Here is a 21,624-nt window from a genome sequence, read left to right on the forward strand (position 1 = left end):
GTGGAATGGGCTGCAAACATGTTTCCTTGACTTTTCTTTCAGAATTTCATAAGCATCACATCAGGCACAACTTCATCAATGACATATATAATACATCCTCGACCTACATACATCCACCCACCTGGTCCTACCTTCCGCCTTTCGCAACAGTCACACGCACAGACTACACAATAAACACTCACTTCCGAATGTGAATTATCCTGGAGACGAAGGAAAGGAGGGTTCTTCAAAAAAGGATCCAAAAGCACAAACGCTTCACTCGGTGCCGGCATCCCTTCAGCCATAATTTCCCTTTTTCCGCTTAGCTTAACCAAAAATTCACTTTGTTCTGATTTTGTCAGACCAAATGTTCTTTCTCTCCGTGGAAGTGAAGAGTGTGTTCAGGGACAGTGACAAAATAAGGATCTTGATTGAAGGTGAGCTGTGTTTTTTGTTTCATCGAACAATCTGAAATCGATTATCGTTTCTCGTGTCATCATCATCGCCTGACACTCACTTATATTGACATTTTGGTCCCCTTGCTTTCGACGGAACACGGTAGAAGTTGCGGAGATTCCACCTCTGCTTCGTTTATCTAAAATCATTTTCACCACATTTTTTGCAAGTTAGATGAAAAAAAAGTTTTCCCTGCTCTCTTGTCTGCTTCACTTCAGCACAAAGTTGTTTCCTTTTCTCTTTTGTAATGCAAATTATTCGCAAGGATACTTTGGACGGAGGAGAAACCAACTTTTTGTGTGGGTTTGCAGTCAAAACATAGGGAACGTATACGGTTGAACCAAGGAATATATTAAACAGTGAAGAGAGGGAGCATCGCATTTAACAACCGTAAGGACTTTCTATTTTAGGAAACAATACATCTGGCTAAGCAGAATTTTTAACAAGAAAAGATTCACTAGTTCTGATTGAGAAAGAAAAAACTTAATGAAATTATTTTACACAAGCATTCTGGGAAAATGAGATGAGATACACAAGAACAGGATTAAACGTTTATTATGTGGAGAACGGACTATATTTAGCAGTTCGAACATAAAAAGGACTGGAATATAAATGGCCGCAACATGATTTGTTTTTGCTGTAATGAAATTATATCAAATTTGCTCCTATATATGACTGTCTGTGTCTTCAGGCATACAGGGATGCAGTATTACAACCCAAACCTTGGGGTTTATTGTCAGTTTTAAAAGTAGAGTCCAAAAGGTAAATAAAACAACAAGAGATCTTCTGTGTCTGTAGTAGAAAAGGGAGGAGGGTAACGAACTAAAATGTTTGAAAAGGAGTTCGTTGTTACGAAGGTAACTTACTGTGAAAGAATTGTCTACACCAACTGATTGAGCTAGTACAAAGTTGTCATTGTTTCGAGACTCAGCAGCTATGCAAAGAGTAGAGCCTTGAAATAACCTTGTGGGTTGCTTACGTTCTGTTGTTGGCCCCTCCTATAATGAACCGTTTGAATTTTACTCAGGTATTTGATCTGGAGAATGTCATCCGAAAAGTAACTCAAATTTCGAATTGGTGAGAGTGAGTTTTTGGTATGCCATTGTAATGACATCGGAGTGCCTCGATCGAGGAGGAAGATCCACGACGGATCACAGCCTCAATCCTTCTATCTTTTGCCTCGGCCTCTGAGGTTCCCTTCCTTTCTTGACACCCACCGGCCATTATCTTGGAGGATGTCCCTATTGAGACCAGTTTCGTCGACCGATGTACAGAATTCATGGTTGACAGCTTGTTATCCCTATGCCGCTACACTTGCCTTGAATTCGATTGAACTCCGAGAGTTCATGTTGCAGCCTACGGATGCGGCAAATCATTCCCTTCTGTCAAGATCAATTCGCTCGAATTCCGTATTCAATAATGTGCAATCTGAGGCGAAAATTAAAGTAATTGCACATTATGGAATGCATTATTTAAGCAAAATAAGTCAGAAAAAGGCGAATGAGATTCCGCTTCCGTCGCGAAGCTGCGGGTTTCCGAGACCCGCTCGAGGATAGGCAGCTGAAGATCAGTGAGACAATTACTGCTGGTAAGCGGCTGAGTATCTGCGTGACCCACGAGGAAAGGCAGCCAAAGATCCAGACAGTGAGTTAGGCCTTGTGGTCGCCCAGATTACGACCCTCCATGTACTCCAACTCGTATTGAACTCTTCCGACTCTACCGATGATCTTTGCTTTGCTGCACGGCTAAGTTGAAGAGTCGCTTATACAAGATATCTCCAACCTGAAATTCACGAACTCGGGATCGCAAGTTCCCTTTCCTGTGTCACTCTTGCTAGGAACCTCTGCACCTCTGCTCTCAGAATAGTAAGTTTATACTGAGAACAGGCCGCCAAGGTCGGATCATGCAAGGCGTTCAGTCATCGGAAAAGGACATAGGTACTCCCATGTGTGACCATGCTCTCCCCAAAAACCATGTGATAGGGGGAAGTCCCTATCGAGAGGTGTTTTGCTGAACGCAAGGCACAGTTGATGGATGACAGCTTGTTATCTCAAAATTTTTGATAAGAACCAATATAAGCGCGTATAGCAGCCAAGAGTGAACGATTTCCTTTCTCCGAAGCATTTACCTGCGGGAAGTATAAAGCATTGTAAATTGTGCTGAATGGCATACTGGTTGAAAACATCGTTGCAAGCCACGGATTTGAACTGTACTCCATTATCAGACGTGATCGACTTAGGGATTCCAAGCTCATGAAAGATTTTCTTCTCCAAATACTTGTTAGTGTACAAGTGAGCACGTTCGCGGTAAACCGTTTAATCGGCTCCACAAATGAAAACTTCGAGAGAGAATCGAGAACGACTATATTTCCGGCGCGAGATCTGGAGTATGGGCCGGTAAAATCGATATACAAGCGTTGAAACATCCGATCGGAGATGAGTACTTTTCCCATTAGAGGCCGGAGCGTTTGGTTGGACGCTTTTGACGTCTGGCAAATTTTACAATTGCGGATATAGTCCTCGACCTGGGAAATCATTTTAGGCCAATAAAACCACAACCACAGCCTACCTAAGGTTTTGCGGATTCCCCTATGTACACTCAAAAAATGATCATGGGCACGGGTGATCACCTCAGTTGTCAGCTCCTCCGGAATCCAAAGTTTCCAAGCCTGTTGTTCTTGCAGTTCACCTCCTGTAGCATTATTAGTTCACTTGTAAACCAATCCATCGCATAACTGCAAATGAGGGAGTTTGTTGGAAATCTCCCTAACACGCTCGGTCAGTCGCAAATATTCCGCAGACCGAAAATGTGGGAAATTTAAATCCAAATCTGCGTCATTCCCATATCTCTCCAAAGAATCCACCTCCGCTGGTGAATACATGCGAAATATAGAATCTGGAACCAGATGTTGTGATCCCTTCCTGTGTTTAATGATGAACGAAAATCCTTAAAGCTTCAATGTCCATCTGGACAGTCTGAAGGCTTGACTGATTCATCAGCCGTTTAAGCGAAGCGTGGTCAGTAACCACTTCGAATGTTGTACCCTAAATATATGCCCCGAATTTGCGCACTGCCTCCACCGCTACCAGACATTCCTGCTCAGTGACGGTGTAATTTCGTTGAGACTGACTAAGCTTCTTTAACGTACACGCTATCGGAACTTCATCTCCTTCCTCTGCCTTCTGCATCACCACCGCACCTATGCCATGTTGGCTTACGTCACAATGTTTTAAGAAGTCGGGGCTGTGCAAGACCGGAGTAAAAGAGAGACTCGTTTTCAGAGCGTCGAAGGGCGAGATGGCTTCCTCAGCCCACCAAAACTGGCGCTTCTTCTGAAGCATGTCTGTCAACGGCGCAGTTAGCGAAACGTAATTTGGGACAAACCGCTGATAGCATCCGTATATTCCACGTTTGTTTGACGTTTTCCGCCGGCGGAAAGTTGTTGATTGCGCGCGCCTTGTCGTCCCAAGTATCCAACCTTCTTCATAACAAATTTACTCTTCTGGATGTTCAATTTCAGATAGCGCATCTCATACAGAGAGTCACTTCGCTCAAGAGCAGCAAGTACTGGTCGAAGATCTCTGTACTCAGCAGCAAGTCATCTAAGTGTACAAATACTTGATAGCACAAGCTAGTATGGATGACTTTATCTATCAGTCGTTGCATGGTTTGAGATGCATTGCATCGCCGAAACGATATGGTCACGGACTGATTGAGTGCTCGCCCTGGAATTGTGTAGGCAGTATTCTCCTTGGACTTCTCATTCAGTTGAATTTTCAAGAATGCAACTTTCAGATTAGACTCGTGATGAATCTAGCCTTCGAGAGACGACTAAAAATCCCTTCGATGAGAGGTAACGGATGAGCGTCCTTCACGGTTACACTGTTTACTTTACGTGTATCGAGGCAAAGCCGAACTTTTCCCGGTACTGAAATCGCATTTCTCGGAGAAGAATAAAGTAAGCGCATTGAATATATTCCCTATCCGTTCAGTGGCTTTTGCATTCGGAATATTTCCGCGGACGAAGATCAATCTGGCAAACGTCCAGCGGCGGATACGGACAACTATGTCCGAATTCCGAATGCATCACCCAAACTCTGTCGGTGAACGGATGAACCTGCCTCGTGACATCGGAGTTAGGGTTGTGGTTGGCGTGACGGCACAACATCATCGGCAAGCCGACTCGCTGTGGACTTATTTTTACTGCAAAGAGCAGGCGAGTCCCCTGCAAGCGGCTGCCTGTAAGGCAGACTGTGGGCTGACTCCACTTAACTTGAAGGATTGGTCTTTCAATCCTCTGAGTTGGGTGAAGTCGGAGCAAGAGCGGATCTATTCATGGAAATCGAAGGCAATTCACGGTAAACACGTGAACTGTCTTTGGCAGCCATTTGCTGATTTGCATTTGTCGAGCAGATGGCTGTGTGCTGCAGAGCTCTTTGTTGAAACGGAGGGTTTCATTTGTGCCTTTCAGAACGGCGGCGTGGTTGCCACACGAGGTAATAAAAAACTCATCTTGAAGGAGTGGGTGGAGAACGACCAGTGCAGAATGGTGGTTTGGCGTTAGAGATTTTGGATCATCTCATTTCTGGCTGCACGGCTATGGCACCAGTGCAATACATCACCAGGGATAAAGTTGTGCGTAAGGTGATCCATCAAAACCTTGCATAAAACCATCGGCTGATGTCCGGTTTACCGATGTGAACCACAAGCAGTACTTGATAGTTCTGCTTACAGCATGTATTGGGACCGGCAAGTTCTAACTGATCGGACATTCCACACAGCAAGCCTGACGTATCGTTAGTTGACAAGACGGGTCGCTATTATTGATGTTGCTATCCTCCATAATAGCAACGTCGAACGGAAATACGTGGAGAAGAAGGTGAACTATGAGCCACTGGCTCGGGAAATCAAAGAAATTGGCATCTCGAGCCGGTGCTTGTAGTTCCATAATATTGTCCGCTACAGGTATTGTACCTAAATCCCTCACGGCTTCCCTTGATGTCCTGGGACTTCCGCATAGTTTGGTTCAAACCATGGAGAAATATACAATTCTGCATATGTGCTTGATGCTGCGGCGAGTTCTCGACGGATTCTCCCATTGACTTACCACCGGCCACTACGACCAGCGCCCCTTAATTTTTTGGGGTAGATAGGATCGTCCGAGTTTAAATGCTTGGCACTTAGTGCTAGTATTAGGTAAAATCCGACATCTGCCAAGATTGTGACAACTCGGAAATAATAATCGTTGGCGTAACAATCCATACTGGATCAGGACCTTGAAGTGTGTAAGAGCACTTCATTCAAGACCGTAACGGTACACTACAGTACACTGTAGGAGGCAATGTGGTCAGCACTGCGCTCGCCCGAGATTATTACCTTGATTTGACTCAGGTCGACTGGTATCCGACGTCAAATCACAATACAAATTCCACTGCCATCAGTGAGATTTCAACGGCGACCTTCCGTACGAACGCCTTGTGCTCTTATCACTGAGCTATGCGGACACAAACGAGATTACATGAATATAAGTCACGTATAAAGATTCCACCGTCAGAAAGCAAAGACCTGGAATTCTTTTAAGCCCAACGGTAGTATCGTCGAAAGTATCTTCTTTCGGGAACGAAAAATAAAAATTAGGCATATTGACAGCAATTAGATATAAAAGGGCAAATGGAAGCTCTAAATAAGAGCGTAGACGGGAAAGTCCATTGAAACTCCAATCACGAACTTCCCCGCGACCGAAAGTTTAATCACTTTTTTAAGTATAATAATCGATATGAACATTGGTAGGGCTTAAATCGCCATTCTGTGTCTTGAACTGAAAAGATTAAATTCGATATCCCGGGTATTCAGAATTGGTCCTTTCCAACTTCTTTTGAAGGAAATTTTATATCAATCTTCCAAAGGTTGACGGGAGAAAAAATAATCATGGTCCATTTCATAACTTGACTTACATAGTATTTGACATACCCTTTAACTTGGGTCCTCATAAGCCAAGGTAAGCAAAGGGTTTGCAGGCACCCAACGTGTAATTTGAACAAGTTTTACTCAATTTCTTCTTAAATTACGCAAAATAACGTAAAATACTCTGACAGAGATGAAACGGTTGAAGAATTCGGGGCAGAGTGGTGGGGGAACAATCCCTTAGGATAAAAATTATATTTGCCTGGCAGTTCGTTCTCGTTTCGTCTCTGTCCCCATTGCGAGCTTAATTTAACTTAATTAAAACTGGTTCGTTTGCGGCAAAAAAGGCGAACAAGGGAGTATCGCGAGTGGTTTATTGTTTGCCCTTATTTTTAATTAAATTAGTAGACGAGAAGCACAAGAAATAAGTATAAAGATAATAAACAGTAAGGACATGGCAAAGGTCGCGAATGACGGTGACTGAAACAATGCCGGATTAGAAAAGTAGATCAACAGAAGTAACAGAAATTAAACTGACAATAACACAGTTATTGGTCCTAAATTTTGGTGATTTGCCCAGGGACATCGTTTGATATGTTAGGGGAAATTTATCGATGGAATGAAGTGCTCAATTCTACTCTCAATCGATGGAATTGGCGTGACATCATGTCAATTAGAAAGAGCTTTTGTCTAATTGAATGGAGCAGTTGAATGATGCTCAAGGATACGCTACTTGAAATCCACTGAAATTTCTATTCAGGGTATAACTCCACTACGGGTTATGGGCTACGTGCAGTTGTTCACATATTTTCTCGTAGGAGAAATTAGAGATTCTTTCCGGTCTATACAAAAATACCTTTTGAAAAGAAAATCTCCTTTCGTTAAGCCTTCATTTATTTAATGAAATCAATATCCAATTTTTTGCCTTTTCGTCCTAATATGACCCTTTTTGCACAATCCTTTTCTCAATGTTCACAACCTAGACATAATCCTGTCAAAAATCAATTCATTTCACTACTTCCAGCTTTTGAATCAGGACCGAGCTTCCAGAGAGTGGCTTCAATATTCTAGGAACGTTCATTGTATCGAGAAACAGTCATTTACCCTTTTTCGTCCTTTATATTGCACCCAAATGAATTGTTTAGTACAATATCAAAAGGTCGCGATTAAAATGTACCGTTCCAATATTCACAATACGTAATGCATTGTATCCTTTTTCTAATACCACTTGGGTTGGAAAATTTCGAGAATGCCCACGAATCCTTATCGCTTCACTTTTCCATTACTCTTATGGCTTTTTACTGGAGGAGCCGCAAACAATTGGTACGGCGGATTTAAAAGGTAAGAATGGCAAGATGATGTGCTATTTATTGTATCCTTAGATGAAAGACCACTTCGTACCAGAACTCGTTCTGGAACACGCGCGGATCTAATACATGTAAGACGTTTTCATATTTCACATAATTGGGTTGAATTTCTTAAGTGGGAAGTGTATGGGAAATGAGAAATGTTTCTGATTCCTGAAATCACTCTGGCCGGATTCAAAGACGATAAGACCAGAAATATTCTAGGAATTACATGAAAAACCTATTAAATAGAGTATCAGAGGTGGGTTCCTTCCTCTGCAAAAAATATCGTGGAATGCATAATGAATGTCTGCAAAATGAATTCGAGTATAATTCGAAGATGATACATTAAAACGAAACAACATTTCTGAAATAATTTTAATCATTGAATATCCTCGTTTGCCTGGAAGTAAACGAACAATTTCAAAATGAGAATAAATACTGAGTACAGGGAAAATGAATATTGTCGTAAATAGCAGCCACCAAGAAATGCTAATTTTCAAAAACAAAGCGGTCTGTACTTGTATCTTAGATTATATTGGGATGGGGAAATGGGAGAGCCATAGCTTGAAGCAACCAAACTTGTTGCCATTTAGGAGGCAATTTCATTACTCCCCCCCTCCCCTTATAAACCCTCTCCCCCCGTCCTTATTTGCAAAAAACTCAGACAACCAGTTTTCGCAATCCTCTTTTGAGGCCCACTTAGTACCACCAAGAGCGTTCTGCATGGACCGGAAGAGATGGTAATCACTTGGTGTCAGGTCCGGACTATACGGTGGGTGCGATGGGACATCTCATCCGAGCACCCGTAGCTTCTGGCGGGGCATCAAAGGTGTGTGAGGCCGAGCGTTGTTCTGATGGAACACAACACCATCCTTATTGACCGCTTCTGGTCAATCGCCTGCTTCAAACGGTCGAGTTACTCATAGTAGGGGACCGAATTAAGGGTCTGGCCATAGTTGAGCAGCTTATAGTGGATGATTCCTTTCCAATCCCACCAAACACACAGCAAAACCTTCCTGGCCATCAATACGGCCTTGGCGATGATCTGGGCTGGCTCGCCTCGCTTCGACCACGATCTTTTTCGCTTGAGGTTGTCCTACGTGATCCACTTTTCATCACCAGTCACCATCCGCTACAAAAATGGGTCGAATTCGTTCGGTTTCAGCAGTGCATCGCAGGCGTTGATTCGGTCCAAGAGATTTTTTTTGTGTCAACTCGTGTGGCACCCAAACATCCAGCTTTTTTTGGAATCTGCAAATGGTTCCAAACGGTTTTATGGTCCTTACCCAGTTCTTGGTTAATCGAGCAAATGCTCACATGCCGGTCTACTTGCATGATTTCAACGATTTTATCGGTTTCTACGACAATTGGACTACCAGTACTGGGTGTATCTTCGACATCCAGTACATCAGAACGAAATCAATTGAACCAACGCTATGCTATTCGAATCGTTACAATATCGGGCCCATAAACTTCACAAATTTTTTCGGCCGCTTTCGTTGGATTTTTACCTCTCAGGTAGTAAAAATGTGAAATATGACGAATTTCTTGCTTGGTGGACTCCATCTTTGACGCGCTATAACTTGAGACTGAAACGTACGATCACAACACTGTCAAAGAAAGACTTGTAGCACCGATTGTCGTCTTTAAATCGCCGTATAGTATGACCCGACAACGCAAGATATCTTGAAGTGTCGCCATCTATTGACAAAATACGACATTTCTTTTTCCCGAACCCATTATCTATTCAGATAGTTTGCCACTTACGACGGTCGTAGGGTTTTGTGATTCTAAGGGGGTCTCCTAATGGCGCGTCTCGCGAGATGGATTTCTAAAGTGTGGAGCCGTCTCCTCCTTTTCTTCATTTAGCAACGAGGCAATTCCACCAGCGCAGCGGGTGTGTGTGTTTGAGGTTGGGAAGAGGCAAAGTCTCTGAGCACGTAGACCTTCCCCCGTCGGTTCGTTTATGTATCGCAGGACTTCCGTTTGTGGATATGATGCTACCGGGTTGCAGTTGCAGCAGATCAGCATCAAAAATCTGATGTCTGATGCGTCCATAGGCGGGGCTCTCACATAGAAAATGTTCCGTGGATTTCGCTTCCTCATTACAGGATGGACACGTATCATCTTGGAGAATTCTTATTCTGAATATATGTTCAGCTAGTGAATTATTATGAATGCCCCCAATGCTTCTGCAAGTCTCCCTGCTTTTTGGCAGGATAAACTTTCCAGTATGTTTGTTAGGTTCTGACAAGAAAAGTTTGGTTTGTTTAGCAGCATTAAGGCTCAGCCCCCTATCATTATGAGAAGCTAGTTCCTAGTCTTTGATAGCAGCATTAGTCAATGCTACTGACACCCCAATTTCTGCTTCAGGGCCGGGATTGGGTGAAAGTTGAAGCTGATTTTGCTAAAGCATCCGAAATTTCATTTCCCTCTACATCAAAATGACCGGGTACCCAGGGTAGTTTCATTGTATTCAATCTATAAACCGAGTTCAATCGATTTCTACATTCCTGAACGATTTTTGAAGCAATCAAAGGACTGCTAACTCGATGCAGCTCGACTATCGCTGAAGATTGCGATGCGCCTGCCCTTCGACCGTTCGTCAATCATCCAGATTGCTTGAAAGATCGTTGCATATTGTCCGAAGAGAAAAGCCCACTTCTTGTATTTATCGAGAGGCGGACTCCTGCGCCAGAACTCTGTTCTTAACCCATCGGTGTAGAAGACATCAGTACATCCTGACACGCAATTTTTTTGGTACGTCCTAGTTTTCTGTTCGTTTCAAGATAACTTCATATCTTCTACCAAACAAATGTATGGGGATCCGAAAACAAAAGGCATTGCGTAAACTGGATTCAGATATCAGAATAATTCTTCCAATGCTCTGTGCCCCCATGTCCATTGTTTTCCCATAGTTCGATTCGATCTGTGAACTGCTCTCATTGCAGTGTCCTGAATAAACAAATGCAAGGGCTGCAAATTGAGTAATGCATTCAGAGCTGCACTGTATCTCGTGCTCATGACACCGGTGATACGCAGACTCTCTTTCGTTTAACGTTAACCCACCACACTACGGATCCATAAGCGAACATAAGCCTAATGATAGCAACATATATCTACATTACTATCTGAGGCCTAAGCCCTCATGTGGAGGCAAAGGTCCGCCTACATAGTCCATAAGCTGCGCGAGCTCGATTCATCTTTACTTCTATATGTTTGTTCCAAGGAAGCTTCTTGTCTTGAATAACTCCCAGATATTTCAGTTCTTCAGAGAGTTGAAGGGTTGTACCCTTCATTTCTGGAAGCCAAAGACAATTCAGTTTTCTCCGTTTTGTAAATAATGCCATTATGGTTTCATTTGAATTTACTGAAAGTCCATGCCAGAGGCACCAACTGTCACTCAAATCAATGGCGCGTAATGTATTTCTACACACCGTTCGGAAATCCCGACCAACAATGGGCACATTCAGGTCATCTGCACAAGCTTGAGCGAGTATGTTAGACTTTTCAGTTCGCATAGTAGTGGGTCGATCAATATATTCCACAAAAGTGGTGATAGCACACCTCCTTGAAGGCAGCCTTTCGTCGCTTCCGTTGTTAAGTAGCGATCCACACCCACTTCAGCACAAAACAATCTCTGGGTTCCCATAGCGTAGATTCACTTTATTAGAGTTTCGTCAACACCATGCTCTCTGGCGGTAACACAGAGTTTTTGGAAGGGCGCACAGTCGAAAGCCGCTTCAATGTCCACGAACGCCTCCATTGCGTACTCACCCTTTAGAGTTGCATCCTCTATCTTTGAAACCAAAGAACGAAGAGTACACTCACAGGACTTGCCACGTTGGTAGGCATGTTGGTTTTCATTTAGTGGGAGCGACCTTAGTGCCTTCTTCCGAATGTGATGCTCAACCAGTCCCCCCAGCCATTTCAGCGAAAATGATGTTAAGCTGATTTCCCTGAAGTTCTTTGGATTTGAATAGTCATGTTTCCCAGGCTTAGATGAAGACGACATTAACCTTCTGTCAAAAGGAAGGCACGTAGCCATCCACGTACATCCACCAGAATTACTTCTTAGAAGTCGTTCTAAATGCTTTATACCTTTCTTTAGTATCGCTGGATAGATGCCACCCATGCCAGGTGCTTTGAAGTATTGAAAGGATAGTACAGCAGCTCTCGTTTTTTCATTGGCAACAACCGCTTTCGCAATATCCCAACTCCGCTTGCAACACCTTCGTCTTTCCACAAATCAGCCAATATTCTCCCTTCCGCTTCTGAGACCTGTTCTCCCGGGTGATGTACTTCCAAGAGAGTCTGTATAGACTCAACTCTGGAGTTCGTGAAAGTACCATCAAATTTTCAAAGAGAGTCCAACTTGGCGACTCATCCTTATTAAGGGCTTTACGTTGCCTGGAAGTCTCCCTTCAACCTTACGGTTCCTCACAGTGTGCTCTAAAGGAGTCGCGTTTCGAACGGTTTACGAGCCTCCTGTGTGCACGTTGTTAGTTTCGGAAGTTTAACCACCCTTCGTTTTTATTGCTTTTGCAAGCATGATCTGGAAGTTATCTGGTTGATTTCCTGAGCCTTTGCAGTTCTCGGTTCCATCATGTAACCATTTTAACGCGTTGGCATCCGGGCAAGCTCCTTCAAAGTACTCCAGAATTGATTTTCTATCGCCGTTTTTTTAGGATTCCGTCCTTGTATTACAAACTGTACGTCTGCAATAGTCAAACTAAATCCTAAGTAACGATGATCTGAGAGTGAGACTTCATCTATCACTCGCCAGTCTCTGGATATCAACTAACACCCATATCATTGTTGTTAAGAAACTTTGCCTTGTTTTGCAGTGCCTTCCGTTGTTGTCAACTAGAAACCCAGGTTCACGGTGTCCAGGCTGCATCGATCTGTCTCCACATACCGGAATTAGACCAGTTGCGTCCAAATCTCCAGCTTCCCTTTCTTCCGGTTCGCCTGGTAGAGGCAGAAAGCAAAGCTCTGATATGCAAGCCTGTAGCCCCTCTCCTTTTCGGCTAAAGTTTCCTTCTGCCGAGCCTTCTCTACCGTTTTCTGGATGAACTAGGCTATAGTGCCACCGGCAGGCCGGCCGTTATCGAGTCTCCAGTTCCTTCCATTAAGGAAGTTGCTGTACTATCCTTTTTGGTTGATCGTGGTGTAGACAGTTGGTGTAGCCTTTCCATGGGAATTTCTCTATGGGGGTACATAAATCTGGTGAATCCTCCGAAATTCGTGCTTCGGGGACGTCCTAATTTATCAAATTCACAGGTGGATTAGAAGTCTGTGACTCCTTATAACTTGGAGAGTTACAATCCACTACTTCTACCTTGATGTATTTCCTTAGTGTACTATAGGCTACCCCAACACGGAAAGGTGTTGTCTGAGGGGGTCTTGGACGGTTACTAAGAAAGGGGTTAGTTACTTATAAAAATTAGTATGGCCCGTAGATGGCGGGCTCAGAAGCACAAAATGTTAGGTAACTGGACTAATTTGGCAACGGGAGAGATTTGCTAAGAAAGCAATTGAGATTATTTTGCTGACATGCCTACAGACACCGAAAGCCACCAAAAATATGGAATCGAACCGAAAAGGTTGCGTGTTGGAAACGTCCAACCTGAGAAGCGTTTCATCGACCGATGTACTTCCCTCTAGAACGGTAATCACGCCCCATAAGTTGCCTTTGTCAAAAGCGTCCTGACAATATAACGTTGTCCAATTATAAAATATTATATTAGAAGCCATGGATTAAGCTGTAGAGGGACGTATATATCAGAGTCAATACCAGCATGGCCAGTATGTCAAGCATTTTCCCTTTGTTAGTAACAATATTGGAAACGTGTTTACGTCTTGATGAAGTACTTTAAGCGAATTTTCTCATGCACAATTGGTCGAAGATGCCAATTTGGTCAAGAGCTATGCTACTTACCGCACGATACGCGACCTGCAACTGTTCATGAGAAGATATTGCCTACTCAACATTTTCTCTCCCAATCTAGAGAAACCATTAACCAGATAGACTGCGAAAATATTTAGTTCCACAGGATCTCCTTCACTAGATGAAACGATTCTACGGAAAAATTTCAAAATATGGCAGGTACATCAAAACCTATCTGTGCCCCTCAAAAACCCTCCTCGTTCGGCACCCTATCACACCGCCCCAAGCAGGTTTTAGTGCAACCTCACAACAAGGTTGATTTCGAGTAACACTGCGTGTGGATTATGGACCGCTCCAAGCATAAAAGTTTTCAATCCAAGAGGAAGTGCAGACTAGTTCGGAGTGCTGAATGACAAAAGTCTCCTGCCGGCAAGGACGACGAAAATGTTGCGCTAGGTAGGTGGGACACAAACATGCCCGAAATGACATTCAACGCATAGTTGTCCAACCCTCCTATTGGTCGCAAGGAGTATTCATTAAGCTTTACCGGCGGAATAATTTATGAACAAATTTTCGTGTCGCCCGCCTGCCTCGCCGACCGGCTTAAAAAACTTCTCAAGTAGCATAAGTCTTTATTATCAAAATATGAGAGGCCTACGTACCAAGCTTTCATGCTTCAATCTTGCTGCCCTGGCTTTCCAACACCATCTCATCTGTATCACTGAAACGTGGTTGGATGATAGGATTTTAAGCTCTGAGCTCCTTGAGGGGTTCTCTGTCTTTCGCTGCGACAGAGATCATATAGCTTCAGGTAAGTCAGCTGGTGGAGGTGCCGTGATTGCGGTTAAGCCTCCCCTACGGGCCGAATCCATCTTTTCTTCATCTTCTACCCCCTATGATTGTATTACCTTACGTGTTTTCCCTCCCAACGCCAGCCCTTTTATTATATGCTGCGTATACTTCTCTTGCCTCAGTCCCTTCTATCTGTACGATGAATTCTTCGACAATCTTTCAGAAGTCCTTACTGTAACTAACTTCCCTTTGTTCTCCTGGCATAATATTTCCGGCCCGCCAAAACTTCCAAATTGTTCCTCTCATCCGTCTCTCCTTCTATTCACTTTCATGAGCACCTGTGGTACTCTTCAATTCAACTACACCACAAATCATCTAAATTGCACTCTCGATTCAGTCCTCCCCCAACATGCCAGACCGGCTTTTCCCTATCTTGCTGCTGATGCCCATCATCCTGCTTTTGAGTTCGAGGTACAATTGCCACGTCTCAATTCTCATACTATGCGCAAGCCCTCTAAGTTCAACTTTCGTAAGGGCAACTTTGAGGGTTTGAACTTGACCCTGGCGCCAATCAACTGAGCTCCCATTCTCTCACCATTAACCTGCGACCAAGCTCTCCTCTCCTGTTATTCCATTCTGTCTGATGGTTAACTAGCATCAATTGAGTCCTTGCTGGGGCAAAACGTTGGCTTATTCAGGTGAATGTGTTACGTGTTACGGATGAGCCGAGACCGCCAGACCGAGAGCCAGTCGTAAAAAAATGCAATGCTCATGGTTTTAATCGATTCCAATGGTGTCATGCATCACGTATTCTCGGGATTGAGTGTAAACTATTAATTGGGCGCCAAGAGACATTTGTGTTAGGCAATTAGTCAAGAACGAAAGGATTTGTAGGAGAAAAACTCGCGTATTTTGCATGACACAACACATACTATCCAATAGCTACCGCAATTTTGTCCTGTTCAATCGAGTCAAAAAAATTTGAGCAGCATAGGAGCAATGAAAAAAAGATCGCTCTGATGATCACACCAAACATCGACGGTGGGGATTACGTTGCGATTGGTGGGGATTACTTTGAAGGGGATAATATCGGTTTTCATGAGTATTCTTGGATTTTTAAATTTTCTGAATGAATTCAAGGATTTATTTTCCCCCCAATTCACTGAGCTCCTACTCATTATGGTTCACCACTGAAATCCATAAAAAACTTCGTCCGTGCAGGCTTTGTTCATTTCAGCGTTCTGCGTTCTTCAGTTAAGTCGTTGTTAGTTAAGTCTAGGAAGGATTATGTGGGCAGTGTTGAAGTCGAATGGGCGCGTGGTAACTTGAAGCCTTTCTGGTCTCATATCCGTAACGCGCTTAATGCCTCCCAGTTCCCTCCCACTTTCACCAAATTCTCTGGCTCCACTGCTTCTTCTCCTCAGCTATCCTGTGATGTGTGCAATTACTTTTCCTCGATGTATAACTCCTCTCTCCCTTCTGAATACAGCTTCCTCCAAATCCCCTCACGGTCCCCTCCTTACTCCCTCTTTGGTGGATTACCTCATTGACAACCTTGATGCCAACGACGGACCCGGCCCTCATGGTCCTCCCAACCTGCTCCTGATTAAATCTCCCGCCGTGACCATACTCTTGCTGAGAATTACCGCCCTATTTCTATCCTCTAATTCAGCTCCAAGATCCTCAAGAGGCCAGCTAAGGAGCAGCACGGCTTCATTAAGCACCGATTCACTGCTACCAATCCTTTGGACTTTGCGGCTAAATGCTTCAACTCTCGGCAGGAAGTCCACATCATTTACACGGACTTTTCTTAGGTAGGGTACGATTATCCAAACTTGCCTCTCTCAACATCCCTCCATCACTTATTACATGGCTTGCCTGCTACCTATCCTTCCGATCCTGTAGCATTTCCTTTGATGGTTGCTCTTTTAGTCCTTTTTCCCCTCCTCTGGCGTGCCATAGGAATCTTTTTTTTTCATTTTTTTATTAACGACCTCCCCTTTATCCTCACTTGTCCTTACTTGTTATACGCTGATGACCTCACGATGTTCTCCTCTGTTTCGTCCCCGATGGTACCCTCCAGGCAAACCTGGATACTTTGGCCCATTGGTGCACAGTTAATAAGTTGGTTCCTAATATCAGTTACTCGATGTGTTACTCGCCAAAACCATTCCTACCCCTTTCTCCTACTCTCTTCATGGTTGCTTTCTGTCCTATCTGAACGCTATCAAAAATGTCAGGTTTCATACTGCATTCCTGTGCTGATTTCATCTCGGTCCAACCCTCCATAATGCTTTTTAAGTCTCTCTTGAGAAGTACCCTTGAGTATTGTTCCGTGATATGGTCCCCCTTTTGGTATTATGATTGTCATGGAGAACTCGTTCTTCTTCTAGATGAACCTCCCCGTGTTGACTATCCCGCCCGCTTCCGTACCTTTCGTCACCCTTACCTCCAAGAACGTAAAATCTTCCTCAATTTTTGCACCCTCTTCAAACCCTCTATCACCCTAATGAACTGCTCCGCCTCTGCTGATATCGCAGTGTACACATAACGCTGACATTGTCGGTGTGCCCTTTGCGAAGCTCGAAGTTTATTTTCATTTCCCGATTCCGAGACTATGTCAGAGCTATAATGCACTACAGCTTGGTCCCATGGGCTTTTTTTCGCACTTTAGTTTTAGGTGTAAACTACGATTTTTTTGCAATTGGAATTTTTTCTATTTATTGTCCGTTAAATAAATAAATAACATGTGGCGTCGCGTATATCATCAAGAAGGCACGAGTTACGTCCTTGGGAGATTTAGCGTGAGTACCTGTCAAGTTGGCTTTACCCCACGTTCTTCTTAAGAGACAGATTGATTTTATGGCCACAATCAGAGTCCAGCTAGGACAAGTACAACGATACCAATCTATACTGAGTGCACGGTTCAGCATTCATACTAGTGGATGCATGATCTGCCCAATCTCTACCGAACTAAGGAATACGGCACCCGTGTTGAAATGCAACACCACGTTTGAGGCCCGATGTCAGAACGTAATCACAACCTCCGACTAGGGGGCCAACCGCTATAACCAAGCTGAACGCACATGAACCAGGAATTCTCCTGAGATATGTGAATTCAGTGGCTATCCCGGTTCCTATGGTATCAGCATACCCCTGGTAAGGTTTCGTGACCTATTGCCATTTAAGATGAGTCCCCGGGCAGACTCGGGTCTGATGGCCCTTTTTAAGCCTTGGTGCACCGTGTCCCGGTGCTACCACATGGGTTCTCCTCAGCCTCTCGGTTTTGGTCCAGCGGATAGGGTTGCTGACCCGTCTTCCTCGCCAGGGAGCTACGAGTTGCAGTTATTTCATTCGCGCTGATGATAACTCGTTAAACAAAGATTTAAAAAAAGCTTTTGATTTCGCTAATATAAAGCATGAAACCGGTAGGAGTGGTGAACCCGATCTAGACAAGTCGACCCCGATGAAAAGAGAATAAAAAATATTCTATGCATCACATGGAAGCTACTAAGCACAACTAAATTCAACTAACAAGCAGCATCTGGGCTGTATACGGCATAAAAAACTGCTTTTATTACTTGATATCATTTCGAATTTGAGCTCAAAACTTTATCTAGGGATTTATTGATTTTCTCTTGCCTTTTTCCTGCTACCTGTTCATTTGCTCATTCAAACATGAACCTGGAGTTAACCTGAACAGCAAATTAGCGTCAGCTCCTCCATCACTTCGTAAATATTCCATACAAAATTCTACGTAGTTTATTAGATTTCAACCCCCAACTAGTGAACTAATGAAAATAGTAGTTTCAGTGGTTTAATTGTTTTCCTTGTTAGCTGGATATTTTCCATGCTAAGTACACGGAAGCCGAGTTACGACCAAGTGCATTAATTAAAACTTTTGCATTTGCATTCAGTGAAAAATATTCCAACCCAACGAGCCAGAAACTATACAAATCATGTATCCATATTGAGTCATCTTTCATCATCCCTCCAGGTCCATGTAGGGGTGCAATGAGTATAATCATGCCTTATTCAATGGCAGATTACAATCTGGTGAAACGCAGAGCAAGAGAATATCGATTTTTTTTTGAGGATTAATGTGCAATTATATTCATTTATTCTGATTCAGTAGAAATAGCTCAGAAAGAACGGGATTTACTATGGTTTGACTATTTTCCTGTATTTATTTCGTTCTACATTAAATTAATTTTAAATGAAGATATAGAAGTGTTGATTATGAAAATGTTATTTTAAATGGAGAACTTCTTAAAATAAAAAGTCCACAGTAATCACAGATTCACAGATTAAAGTCTCATTTGTGAGATTTTTAAGTACACTTTGCTAAAACTTTGCAGACATGTGTTTGCTACCAGAGAAGGCATTCTTTTTTAATTAGCATTTTTTATTTGATTCCAATCATAGATAAAAACTTTAAACAAATGCGAACTCTTAAAACTAAAGAAAAATATAAATATATAATCCCACGCTATTTTTTCTTTTTTGACATTATTTTTTTAGTTAATTTATATTAAATTGGAAAATTAAATTGTGAGAAAAAATGGGTGTTTTTTTAAGGTTTTGTTTGTAAAACAAACAAAACCTTATTAACATCCGTTCAATGTCTGTCTGTCTTTTTTTTTTTTTTGAGGAGGTGAAAATCTTCAAAAGACACTGGTCTGGACAGACCAGCGTGTGGGATTTTTACCCACTAAAACCACCCCCGAGTCCCTCCCTGCCCCGCGGAACCACCATAAGGTATTACATCACGGGGCAGAGTCAGCTCACTCTAGCTTAATCGCATTTCTTCTATACGCGGCGCACGTGACCGCGCTTTTCTCCTTTCCTCTGCCTTCTGCAATTTATCTTGAATAGATGCGATCATGGAGTTTACCGCATCCCAATTCTCTTGATGTGCTAGCATTTTCGGCACCAGAATTTCTGGTACCAGCACCTCTTCTAGAGTCTCCTCTAGATTTCTTCTTTCTTCCACAAATCTCGGACAGTGGAAGAATACATGCTCTGGGTCCTCTGGGACTCCCTCACAATTGGGACAGTCGGGTGAGGTCTCTAATTTAAACCTGTGAAGGTATTGGAGATATCCTCCAAGTCCCGTGAGAAACTGAGTAGGATTATAATTAATCTCACCGTGTCGTTTCTCCAACCACTCCTTGATGGCAGGAATGAATCTGTGAGTCCACCGACCCTTTCCCGAGTCTTCCACCGCTCTTGCCATTTTTTTATGGATCTCTCCCTCTCAGTGTTCCTCGTGTGCGATAAGGGAGAGATTTGCTTCGCATTGTATATATTCGTCATCTAATCTGCCAAGATGCCAATCAGCATCATTCCAGAGATGACGAATACTGCATCATCTGAGATAGTCCTGACGGCAAAACATACGCTCAGGGCTGTCCTCCTGTAAACTTCACCCAGTTTGTTAGTGTTAACTAACATCCGCAACGCCTCCCTCCAGCCTGGGGTCGCATAGAGCATGATTCTGGTCACCACCCTGGCCATAAGCAACCTAGAGGTATGCCGTGGCCCTCCCACGTTCGGCATCATCCTGTGTATGTACAGTATTCGGTAATAGGCAGTTTGTTTGCTTAGGGTGAGGATAATATCTATGGGTGGTCAAAGGGTAGTACAGGTCCCAGGGCGAAACTGGAATTGATACCCACGATGGAGCATAAAACATGGGAAACGCCTGCTGAACCAACACCAACTGCTCTACCAAACCCTATCTCCACCTCCACGTAGTGTACGCTAGGAGCTTTTTCTTAACGAAAAGCTGCAGACGGAGAAGGATGAAGGCGAGTTCTAAAAACAGGACAAATTGTACCAACTGGTCCTCCCGGTTGGGGGTTGGGTAGGGCTGACAACCCTACACGGAAAACAACTTGTTACGACGCCACAACAGGAGCCTCGGACTGGACGGATTATACAACGAAGAACCCGTCAACGACAACGGAATAACGATTTGCGCATTTTCTCATAGAACGTGCGCTCCCTGTACAGAGATGAAGCTTCTGAGCGGCTAGCCGATACCCTGTCCCAATATAGGGCTGATGTAACAGCGTTACAGGAGTTGCGTCGGACAGCAACCGGTTTTCTGGAGAAGAGCCGCTACACCATATATTATGGTGGCCATCCAGTAAATCATGTGCCCGGAGTAGGTTTCTTCATCATCATCAACGGCGCAACAACCGGTATCCAGTCTAGGCCTGCCTTAATAAGGAACTCCAGACATCCCGGTTTTGCGCCGAGGTCCACAAATTCGATATCCCTAAAAGCTGTCTGGCGTCCTGACCTACGCCATCACTCCATCTTAGGCAGGGTCTGCCTCGTCTTTTTTTTTTTCTACCATTGATATTGCCCTTATAGACTTACCGGGTGGGATCATCCTCATCCATACGGATTAAGTGACCCGCCCACCGTAACCTATTGAGCCGGATTTTATCCACAACCGGACGGTCATGGTATCGCTCATAGATTTCGTCATTGTGTAGGCTACGGAATCGTCGGTAGGTTTCTTAGTCAGCCAAAAAATGAAACTTGCTGCTATCGGCTTTGAAAACATAAGCAAACGGCTATGCACTCTGCGCTTGCGAGGCAAGTTTAGAAATATAAGCCTCATTAACGTTCACGCTCCTACAGAGGAGACTGCAGAGTCGGAGAAGGATACCTTCTACGAGGCAGTAGAACGAACCCTCGAAGCCTGTCCAAGATACGATATCCAAATCATACTTGGGGACTTTAACAGCCAAGTAGGGAAGGAGTCCGTATTCAGGCGATACGTTGGCTCCCATAGCTTACACGAAAATACAAATGATAACGGACTGCGGATCATTCAATTAGCAGGGTCGCACGAAATGGTTGCTGGAAGTACCTGGTTTGCGCGGAAAGCGGTCCACAAACATACATGGGCCTCTGCAGACGGGAGAACCAACAAGTCTGTGAACTAGAAAAGTACAGGGAGCAAGTTTTACCAACAAGTCAGCAGGATGAAACCTTACACATCTCGATGTTCATCCTGCCAAGACACAGAGGCAAATCTGATTTCCGACAGAATGGGCATATTGGTGGACCTCGACGCAAAGCCGGGGTGTCTGCAGTTCCTTATTAACCTAGACCGGACACCGGTTGTTATGCCTTTGATGATGATTGGAGTTGTTGGTAATCTGTCCTTTTTCACCTGCATTGATCGGATCGCTCAAATATGAAGCATTTGAAACAACTTTTTAATGTACTCTTTGG

At 43.6% G+C, this 21,624-nt stretch overlaps 1 protein-coding gene across 1 annotated transcript in view; it reads left to right on the forward strand.

Annotated features, from left to right (window-relative positions):
* The window catches only part of LOC119657275 (J domain-containing protein), a 111,883-nt gene that overhangs the window by 76,244 nt on the left and 14,015 nt on the right, over positions 1-21,624 (forward strand). The window lies entirely within an intron of this gene.

Source organism: Hermetia illucens, chromosome 5, assembly GCF_905115235.1.
Source record: "Hermetia illucens chromosome 5, iHerIll2.2.curated.20191125, whole genome shotgun sequence".
In the NCBI taxonomy this organism is placed as follows: Eukaryota; Metazoa; Arthropoda; class Insecta; order Diptera; family Stratiomyidae; genus Hermetia; species Hermetia illucens.